Source organism: Mastigoproctus giganteus, chromosome 8, assembly GCF_048544385.1.
Source record: "Mastigoproctus giganteus isolate SK-2022 chromosome 8, ASM4854438v1, whole genome shotgun sequence".
Taxonomy (NCBI): domain Eukaryota; kingdom Metazoa; phylum Arthropoda; class Arachnida; order Uropygi; family Thelyphonidae; genus Mastigoproctus; species Mastigoproctus giganteus.
In genome coordinates, this window is record NC_143582.1 from 50,410,809 (window position 1) to 50,422,870 (window position 12,062).

At 36.6% G+C, this 12,062-nt stretch overlaps 1 protein-coding gene across 1 annotated transcript in view; it reads left to right on the forward strand.

The window, feature by feature from the left end:
• The window catches only part of Su(var)3-3 (lysine-specific histone demethylase Su(var)3-3), an 801,787-nt gene that overhangs the window by 768,831 nt on the left and 20,894 nt on the right, over window positions 1-12,062 (forward strand). The gene's annotated exons all lie outside the window — the stretch shown is intronic.

Here is a 12,062-nt window from a genome sequence, read left to right on the forward strand (position 1 = left end):
GGACATTTTGGAAGTCGATAACAACGGTCTAAAACCCTTCATGAACAGAATAATGGAAGATGCTCTATTACTCACACAGGTTTGTTGAAAGATAGAAGGTGTCACCACCACCATATATAGTCCAGACTGTAATTAGATGTCTCAGTTTTATTGCAAATATAAGAGAATTATAGAATGAACTGTTGAGTCTGCACCTTTGGCACATAGTACAAGTATATATGTACACATATAAGTAATGAGTTACATATTTACCTCTGTTATTGTGACAGTACCGAGCAATTAAAATGCCTTATTGAGTAAGACTGGTATCAGGTTATTACCATAGCAACGAAAATCGACATGTTATTGTCTCTCATAAAGATTAAAATTTTAAAGATAAAAATTTTATTCCAGTTACAAATACTTGATGGAATTTTCAAAGGCACATCTGCAGTCAAATTAAGAAAGAGAAAGACTATATAATATAATGCATTCTTGGCGGAAAGGGAAGGGAAGATTAAAATCACTGCCCCGTTGCATTTTATATTTAGCCAACTGTGAGAATTCAGAATACTGTACATATTAATTAGAATGCCATCGAAATGGAATGACTCTTGTCGGCTGACTCACTGACTGCTATTCTAACACTGCTCTATCATTGGCCATTCGTTATGTGTTAATGTGTTTTTCCTAAGTGAGATTTTAGTTTTTCATCTTTAGGCAATGTGCGAAACGCCAGCATTCGCCATTAGAATCGTGTTAGAAGCAGTTATCTTGCTATAATTAAGATAACCATTAATAACAAGGAGCTAATTAAATTCCTGCTAAATTACTTAGCCATCAGCAAGTTAATGTTCGCTAATTAATCAAACTGTGATGGTTATGCAAGGCAGGTTTGGGGTATTGCGACTTTTCATCCCGTAGTGCAAGATGGATGGGAACAGCATCTTTTCACCTGCTCCTTACTATCAATAAAAGCTTTAAGCTAAAAGAGAAGCATTTACTCCGTCATTAGGGAAATTCATGAAACGTTCATCGTTTCGCTGTCTTCCAGAGTATTTTAGAGAAACCACAAGACAAATCTTCGTCGCTTAAAACTTAATGGTTGTGATAAATTTCCGGTGTAAGCAGTGTCATTGTCGCTGTGTGCCACTATCAGTGGAACGAACTATCATCTCATGCGTGTACTTGGAATCAGATTAACTTGTACAGGCCATCAGCAGTAGACTAATTTGGAAAGGAAACAAAAGGTTTGTAGTTGTTACATAGTCGGATTTTGCAGATTGATTAATAGTAATACCTCATTTAAGATTACAGTTTTATAATCTGAAAAAGTCTTGGAAAGTCTCTACGTAAAACAACTTAATAATGCAAATAAATTTCCTATTTATAGCCAATAGAGGACCAAACAACCCATGGCTTCCAAGATTTATTTTTCTGTCCACAGAGGGCATAATCTTTTTCAGTGAGACGCCAGTCTTTACCTTGTTTCTAAACAAAAGTTCAGAATAAAACAGCAGATGTAGTTTTGGAAGAATATTTCAAGGAAGAATAAGATATTAAAAAAACGATACCGAGCTTTTTCGCTGAGTCCATGTACCTGAAATACCAAGTGGAACTCATAAAATTACTCAATGTGTTGATTTTTGCCCTTGAACCTCTTTCAAAATTTCTCGAGTTGAGTTTTCCCTCAACTTTTATTGCTTGCGTCTTTGTTGGGAAGCCCTAACAGTAAGAACTGTAACCAAAAGCTAAGATTTCCAAACGAAACTGGCGCAGAATTTCTGATGAATACTTGCTAAGTTAATTAAGGATCTCCACTACAACTATCGAAGTTAGGCGTCTGGTAAGCGCCAAAGCAACTAAGCTGTGAGTCGTCTATTTTGTCTGTAATTGTGTGTATTATCCAGTCGGTTTGCTGGACGAAAAACCAATTTCCGGGATGATAATAATAATAAGCAACCTTCGTCTGAGACAGAAAAATTCATCCATGGTGTGAATAAAACCCATAAAAATTCCTCATTATTGACAGGATTCGAACTCTGGCCTTTTCCACCTGGTGTGATAGTACGGTGATTACAACCATTGTGCTACCCAAGAGTGCGAATACTGAACTTGAGATATGAATAGTATTATGCACCTCCTAATGAGTGAGCAATCTTTGTACAGCAGGCCTATATTCCAATTTAAATTTAGGTGTAATTTGATTTGATTAAAACTTCAAGATACACAATAATGAGATATGATCAATACCTGTCAACCTGTAATCTTCAGATTAACGACTGATATTAATGTACGATTTATCCAAGAAAAACAAACTTTTATGTAATGAAGCTACCGTAAAAGTTCAATGATCGTATAGCATTCTCAACAAAAATTATAAATGAGAGGGAAAGAAAAAAAATTTTAAAGAGCTCCCAACTGAAATGTTTCACTGAGACTAGAAAATAACCATTTTAGAATAAAACAATAGTAATAGAGGCATGTGATGCAAGAAAGCAAGCGTATGAGCTTATGTAGCATCAGAAAAAAAAAAAATTCACACAACCATTCCCTCTAAATGTTTGTTCAGTTCCTCCTTGAATTTATTTAAGCTATCAAATTCCACGACAGATGGAAGTTGTTCCAGCAATTAACCACCCGCTGGCTAAAGGCAAATTTCCGCACATCTATTCTACAACTGTCTTTTCCTCAATTTGAATTTATGCCCCCTTAGGTTTGTAATCTGAGCAAGTGGAAGACGCCCATCAGAATTTAGCGTGCTCAACCCATTCAAGGCCTTATACACCTCAATCAGATCACCTCGCAGGTACCTGGTCTCCAGCTGCTGCAATTTGCAGAACTTAAGCCTCTCTTGATAAGAGATTCCGTTCACCAATCTCGTTGCCCTTCTCTCTACACGCTCAAGCAAATCTACATCATTCCTAAAATGAGGCCTCCAGACCTGTACGCAGTACTTAAGGCGTGGTTTGACCATTGCCTTATGCAAAGGGATAATTACCTCCTTTTCCATGCTAGCAAAATTCCTGTATATCATTGACAAAACCCCATGACCTGCTCTTGCAGCCTGTCTGCATTGCTTAGAAAATTCCATATCTGACTGCACAATTACTCCCAGGTATTTTTCATTTTCTACCACCATAAGTGTAGTACCACACAGTTGGTACGTTGCTCTGGGGTTACTTCTACCCATATGCAGTCCTTTGCATTTGTTAATGTTAAACTTCAGTTGCCACTTCTCATCCCATCTGCCCAAATTTTCTAGATCCTGTTGCAGTAACACACTGCCATTACTGTCATTAACAACCCTGCCAACCTTTGTAACATCTGCATACTTCGACGCTAAGCCTGATATACCTTCATCAATATCATTGATAAATATACAAAACAACACCGAACCCTGTGGTACTTCACTAATAACATTAGTCCACGAAGAGCAGCGCCCATTGATTACCACTCTGTCTTCTCCCACTCAACCATCCTTTTATCCATTGTAGCAACTTACCCTTAATACATACCATTCTGCTCCAATTTGTACAGTACTCTTCTATGCGCAACAGTGTCAAAAGCTTTCCTGAAATCCAAGTATATCATATCAAAATTATTATTATTTTTTTTTTTTTTGCATCCAGTTCCTTTGTAACCACATCATAGTATCGAATCAAATTTGCCAGACAAGACCTTCCCTTAACAAACCCATGTTGTGTCTGAATTATTGCTGCAGTCTTGTCTAGATGATCCTGCAATGCATCTTTAACCAGTGACTCCATTATTTTACCCGGACAGAAGTTAAACTAACTGGTCTGTAATTACTCGTATCACTCTTCAATCTCCCTTGGTGAATTGGGATACATTTGCACATCTCCAGTCCGTGGGGACTTCTCCTGAGTCCAAGGATACTCTGATAATTATGGCTAAGGGTTTGCCTCCTTTAATATAACTGGATAGATCCCATCCACCCTAGGTGCCTTTCTTCTGTTTAATTTCAACAATTTCTCCTCTACATTGCTCTCAGTTATTACAAAATCATTAAGCACCCTGCTACAATTTGATAACCTTCTGCCATTTTCCTTCCTTAATAACTGCTCATGTGTGAATGTAAATGCAAAATACCTATTCATTTGTTTGCTGTGAGCAGACACATTCATTTGTTTCCTGTGAGCAGGATCATCAACAGCCGAACCCTCGAAATCAGGTGGACCAATCTGATTCATCCCCTTCCTTTTAGAGTTTATATAAGCAAAGAAATCCTTGCTGTTTTTCTTAGCATCCTTTGCCAAAGATTTTTCGTAACCTGCCTTCGCTTGCCTAATCTCCTTTGTGACTTGATTACAGACTAGCTTATATCTGCCATAGGCTTCTGTGTCGCCTGATTTATATGCATCCCATGCATTTTTTCTTCTCTGCCACGAGTCTCATTAGTTCATTTGATAACCATTTAGGCCTAAACCTTGAACAGTCTTTCTTAATATTCTATAGTGACTTAACCGCTTACGATTTCTAATTTAGATTATAAAAACATAAAATACAACTAGATATTAAATCTAAAGTTTATGGATTTTAAACGTTTTGCTGCTTTTTGAGCTCTGGGAATTAAATATTTATTTCTAGGGAAACCCATTAATTCTCCCTTTTAAGAGAAAGTAATTACTGATCGTTAACCACTTACAAATAACACCATTAATTTCAATTTACATTTTATGCAAAATTAAAGAAAAATTAACAGTATGATTATATTTTCATAATTTAATTTATGATATACTTCGTTATAGAAGGCACCATAACTGCTTAACAAACTATTTTATTTTCCCCAATATTTTTCTTCCTCCATGAAACATAGCTTAAACCTCAAGATAAACTTTCCGCAATTCTAGTGTATACAGAAAACATAGAAGAAACAATTCTTAATAGAATTGTTGATTCTATTCAGTATTCTGCCTAATCTAAACATGCAATATGAATAGTTAAATGACCTCACACACACTTGCTGCCCCACGCCCCTTTTTATTAGAAGAACTTAATGAACATCACCTGTTGTTGTTGTTGTTGAGGGGAGTTCATAAAAGATATTAACCGACGAGGAACTGTACTCAAATACTAAAAGTCTCTCACTTCTCAATAGTAGATGCCCATTTTTCAACAGATGCCGCAGTAGACCAGTCTTTTTTACCCAATACAGTATTCACTTGGGAAACTCCCAGCAACCCGCTAAACAGTTATCTTCCTAGTTAAAGAAAGCGCATGACTTTTCCACGATTAAAATGGGGGGGGGGGGGGTCCTAGGAAAACTATAAAGTACTAGCCATGTCAGACAAGCAAATAATCCTGCAAGAAACACTCCATCAAGCAGTTTCGTAAGTGAGGGGCAAGTGCTTTACGCAGCAGCACGTACAATTCCCAAAACTGATATGCATGCCCCAAACCATTGTGGAATGAGGACCGTGCAAGACAAAGTCGTAAGCACCTCACAGAAACCTAACCGCTAATAATCCTGCTCAGTGCAACGAGCTCGGGCAAGAACGAAGTGCATTAGACACGCAAGTAAAAAGCATCCTCATTTACTCCAAGCATCGACTGAAATACAAGTGCCCATATATAGTTTCGAATAAAATACGAAAAATGTTGGTTGGCTGTTTAGAATCAGCGCAGAAGTAGCTAAAGCAGTAACTAGTCGGTATTGATTCCGACATGAATAAGTAGTTCAACTTCGCGCCCCTTCTCACTATCAACGCGTTCCCGGCATACAATCTCCATTTCTGAATCTGGGACAAACCAAAAGCAGTGGTAAAAGTGTTTCATATTTTAAACCTCGATTAAGCCTTGAACATAACAATATGGAACTTCTCATCATGGTTCAGAATCATAAAGATAAGACCATATGCAATAAATAAACGATCTGTAACGTTGAAGTTTTTACATTGGATTTTTACGGGTGTGCCATAGCATCCACCTTGGCCTTTACTGTTTATTGTTTAAAATCTTTTAAAGTTCACGACTTCACCGTGCGTATTTTTGCATATATCAGCGATACTTTAAATTATTTCAGGTGCTCATCAGTAAAAGCACAATCGGAGCTGAACGTTCCAATCTATAGGATATTCCAAAATACGTTAATATTATGGTACTCCTATAAGCTATGCGGCCGTACTACAGTATAAACAAAAAAAATAATTTTACTTATAACGCTGCAGAAGCATGGAAGCAACCGTGTCCAAAATGAACTGAAACCATTTCGTGAGTATGGACGACAAAAATATCACACGGAAACTTTATAATTTTTGGAAGGAGGAACGGAATTTTGTTCTTCGCATCTGGGCGCTGCTCCCCTGTCTTTGACAGGCTCTAGGTGAGATGTTCTCCTTTCATCCGTATCTGAAATTACGTGTATTTTCTTTAAATCAGTAAAGAGTCGTATCCCTATTTATTATGTACGCTGAAAAATTCTATATAACGTTTGCTGATTTTGCTAGATATTTTTTTTCTAGATACTGCATTCGGTTTTATTATGCCTCTTTTTCTTGGGCCAGTTGCATTATGCTTTGCCCATTTCGTTTCCTCATTATTTATCTTATCTTGTTACGCTAGGGAAGGCCAAAAAGAAATTTAAGTATTTGATGAAACTTGATAAGCAACTCACAATTCACAAAAGTAGTTATATACATTATGTTAAATTTTATAAGCTTTTTTTTTTATAAAAACAAACTAACTAAAGTAGGATGTTTTTATATTTATAAAATATTAATATTTTATGGAACTTTCGAGAAAACATAGATGTTTTATGTATAGTATGTTTTAATAAATTGTTATTTATTATGCATTGTTGGGTACTTTTAAATTTTATTCAGTTTTACTTTATTAAAAACAAAAGTGCAAATATTAATTTTCCTACATAACTGGAACTTGCTTTGTTATGTATTAGATAGAAACACCAAAAGAATACAAAAATATAAAAATTCTTCAGGCCATGAAACGTTACATTTTACCACAATCCTTAAGGAAAAAAAGTACATTTAAGAAATATGTAATTATATATGTATTTAATTTGTATTTCAGTCTTTGCGATGTTAGAGGATCTAATTGGATTAATAGGAGCAATTTGAATTACGGTAGAATTTTCATATTTAAATGGGAAATTTAACCATTCAAATGGCTAAAATCAAATTGCAACAATACAAGTTACGATAATTCGCCTCTAGCGTTAGCTACAGATGACGTCACTTCCGCGTCGCATTTTTCGTGACCGATCAGATTTACTCGATTGAGGTGCCCCAAGGATGTTTCACATCAAAAGTATTTTTGCAACGTAAGCCTACCTAATTATAAGACGAAGAAGGTACCGATATCCGACAAAATGAGCAGTCGCACTGTTTTTAACTTTCACGAGATTATGAAAGGGTATATATCACCCAAAATAATCATCGCATTTAACAGAATAAAATAAGGATATGTTTTGATCTAGAATGCATCCTGAAATGTTCAGATCAGAAGCAGATGGAAGAGTATATTTCCTTCGTCATAAATATATTTCTTGTGGCTTTAAGTTTAAAAGAGGGAAAATGCACACGGCAGCCATCACATGCCAACGTTGACGTTTATACGATAGCTTTGATGATAGACGCTTATCTGAGGTTCATAAAACTTTCAGTAATTAGAAAACAGAACAGGTTTTTAGCAAAAATAAAATTTGTTGTAAAAGTTATTATGAGTTGAATGGTAGAGGTCACTTTAATTAATAGACCTCTTAATATTTCACAGACCCTTTTGGCTTTAATCGCAGCTCTGCGTTTCAGCTCTCAGGATCGTACCGTATATCTTTAAATAGCCGTGGAGACCTTCAACCGGTCTACTGCTTCCACTGTTGAGAGTACTGGCAACGACTGCCATACATTGTGAATGGTTTGTTGACCCAAATATTTAACGTGTCAACCCTCTTGGGCCCCTTTAATTTAGCAACATAATCTGAGAAACACGTTTAAATGATCATTCGTCAAAATTATAATGAAACGAAAACGCGAAATTTGAATTATCTGAAGGCGATGTAATTTTGAAACGCTTCCTTGCTATAAGAATAAAACCACACTTAGTAGCTTTGGGGAAGAGTATGGTGGTATCTACGACAGTGGGTGGTCATATTAGTACTAGAGATATATTATGATCGTTCAGGGTTCGTGAAAAATAATTTAAGAAGCATAAAAAATTAAAAGCTGTTCTGCTCATAGAAAACAAATTCGCGTTTTTGCTTTTGTTTTTTTATTCTTGTTCTCTCTTAAAAAATTTGGATGTGCGGGGTATTCGAGAAAATACAGTAAATTATACGATGCTTCATGACATTACTGTTGGTGGTAAAATGGATGCCAGCCAGATATATATATTATTTATTTATTTTATAATTTTTTTTTTTTTTTTTTTTTTCAAATTAAGAAATAGGTGAAAGTCTGATGGTGCTAGATCTGGAAATATATGGCAGGGGGCTGGATCCAAGATTTCAAAACACTCATGCAGTGCAGCCGCGTCAGCCTTGTTATCCTTGTGGAACAAGATTCCTTTGTTAAGTTTTCCTCAGCTTTGTCTTTGATGTTTTCACGCAAACTTCTCCCAAGGTCTGCCAAATATGCCCCTGTCTGTCTGACCTTTCTGAAGGTAATCCACTAACAACTCTCCATTAGCATCCCAAAAAAACCGATGCCATCACTTTGCCATCAGAAGGAATTGGCTTGGCTTTCTTTGGAGGGGGAGAAGGGCTGTGTTTTCACTACTCCTTTGTCTTTGACTGAAAATAATGTACCCATGTCTCATCCATGGTCACAAACCTGGCAGGGAAATTTTGTGGATCTGCTGTTAAGAACTTGGGAACCCATCGTGCTGACACCTTTTTCATAGCGAGAGCCTCTGTTATCAATGCATATACGTTCAGATGAAATGCCCAAAATGCTGGCAATGTACCGAACTGTCACTCATCAATTACTCCTCACGAGAGCATGCACACTATCAACGACTTCTGGAGTTTATCGATGTTCATGTCTTCTGTGGGGGTGTGTTTAATTACCTTTATTATTTCTTAAAATCCTATTCCTCAAAGAGGCCTACAATTATATTATATTATGTTATATATATATTTTTTTTATCCCCTTATTTTAACCCCTCCCACTTTAACACCTGACTTGATTGATTTCAGAAAATTCCCAGACTCACGGGGACCCCTAATATATTAAGGTATTCTTCCACTGGACTGGCTGAGTTTAGAAATGACAGACACACACACAAGAATGTAGAATATACAAATTTGTTTTTTTATTGTCATATTATATATAAGAAAATTACAATAACCTTTAACAGAATACAGTTTTTAGTTTGACACTTGTTATTTTACTAATTTTTAAATGTGTATATATCTTGTAATTTACAGTCAACCTTGTTATCAAAAGAACTACTAAATCCTAATACTTATATATATCTACATATATATCACTGTGTCTCTTCATGTTGCTCTGCAAAGATTTCAGTAGGTCCGGGCATTTATTACCCCTCACAACGCACAATCTGTCTCTTTGCTCCTTAACAGTCCATGTAAGTCAATAAACCACCATCAGCCAATGAACAGACAAAATATAATTTCATAAGTGCTCGTTTCCCAACTTATTAGGAAATACATATATATTCATTCCAGAATCCTTACTTGCAAACATGTCAACAGTCAACAATATCCAACCAATTTACTTAGTTACCTTTCCGTTCAATTAATCCACTATTTCACAATTAGGGCTAGATGCTCATTTAATTGTTTACCTGTTTAATCATTTTCTACCCCAAATAAGTCATACTCACAGCAATTTAACATTCACAATAATTCAAGGACAAAATTTTTACTTCCTACTACAGATTAACTTACTCTTAAATTGCATTACTCTGATCTCTATACTAAATTGAATTATCACTCCTTAAGTATTACACTCGTTCAAATATATATGTATATATATTTAGTACTTTGACATTCTCTCTTAAAACTTATAGCGTCCTCCTAGAGTCCTTTTCATTATTAAATTAGTTCCTCTTTTTTTTCAAATTATATTCTCAGTACTTATTCTAACACTTACGCAATGGTCTGGTATTCCTCCCTGCTCGGTCTCTCTTCCTATCTGCTCGGGTTGAGGACTGGAAAGCGAAAGGTTGCTCATCCGGGGAACACAGTAATCTATCCTGGGTTTCTCTACCGGGTACTGCACGGCTGAAGATAATACCGGATCTTATCTCCTTTCTTCCTCCATCTGCGTTGCGTCCGAGGACTGGGATACCTTCCGGGTCGACTAGTCACTCAACTGCTCAATCGAGAAATTTGCCTCTAGGGCGTTTCACCATTCTTCCTCCATAGACTGCATTACTTCTTCAAAGGAACGATACTTCCGACTCTAGACTTTCACAAAAAAAATTCTTATAATCAATTCTCCCACTACAGCTTCCATCTCCCCAGGACTGCTTCCACCACAAAAACTCCTCTCCGAATGATCAGTATCAATTTCTTCTTCCCTTCTCTCCTTTCTCTCAAATTTCCCACCGCTTTCTTCCTGGCCAATCGTTGACTTCCCTATCCTTTCCTACGTGATCCTATTCGTCTCCCTTCATTTCCGTGGGCGTGCTTTCTTTTTCCTAGTGTGACCGAACTTCCGATAATCTGGAAAATACTGGTAATTTCTCGAAATTAAACGTAAGTTCCGGTCAGCTAAGAGAGTTTCAGGCTTTCTTTGTGACCTCACCCCCATTACTACGTCGCCCACACCTGCTAGAGGTCGAACCGTGAAATTTATTAATAGGGCCACTTCCGCACTCAGCGCCCTTTCTATAGTGTATATGCTCCTGTCTTAAGTGAGATTTGTTTCGGTTCATTATAATTACTTTTACTGACTCGCTTAAGGAATTCTTTACAACCGAGATTTGGAGTGTTTGGACTAACCTTCGAATTTCAGTGTTTCTTAACAAATGATACTTAACTGAAACTAACTATATTCGCCACAATTAATTCTTCCAATATTTAACAACCTTTATTAAATTATTGTAAGGCTGGGTCCTTACACTTCCACTTCTAGGCTCCCCCTCCCTCATTTAAATTCTACTGCCCACTTCTTAACCATGGAATAGGAAGGAGGCACTCTCCTCCAGTGTTGAACCATATCCTCATGAATTGCCTTTGACGCCAGTCCCTTTTTAGCCAAATATTGTATGACTGCACGGTGGCTGATTTTTGTTCATCTTTCAATACAACTTTTTTGACTTCAGGATCTGTAATTGAAAAAAGACCTTGTTGAAACTACATCACTTTCAATAACGTCTGCATTGTTAATGTTATTTTGCACAGAAATTTTTAACACTGTACTAACAAACCCCTTTCAAACCCCGCTCGTAAATATCAAGAGTATAATAATAACAAGCGTAGTGAGGCATGAGGGTTGAAGCTGGTACACGGGATTATTTCATAAGGTACTGTTAGGAAATTCATAACAGATACGTGTGCCGGTGTTCTAATTTAATTTTTAAGTGGAGTTTAATGCAGTATAAAAGACCTATATTATTTTAATAATTACAGCCAAACTGTTCAACGTAGATCACGACCAGACCGAATAAGAGCATTTCAATGCTCTTAAGCAAATAGCAGCGATTTCTTAAAATTTCTTTCGTAAGTAGTGCTCAATGTCCGTCGTCCATTTGAATGATTGGACATCATTTTTTAACATCTGTTCTTTCACACTGAATAATTTATACTTAACGTTGTTTACATTGCACATAATTTGCATTACGAGCTTTCATATTCATAAAATTTTCAGCAAATCTACTTTTTGTTTGCATATCGTATACTTAAATGTTGTTAGTGATGAGTCGTCCTCCTCAACTCACGGCTATTTTGCATCGGCAGCTTTTAAGCCTCCATCTTTCAGAGTGAAAAATAAGTGCAGTAACTGTGCTGGATGCACGAAATGGGAGTCGTGCTAAAACAAACAGACGCCCAAAATACGTTGCCAAGTACTCGATGTCAACGCCTTTCTCCTTCACCCTCTCAGCATCAGCGTAATTGGCCCTTCTACATATTCCAC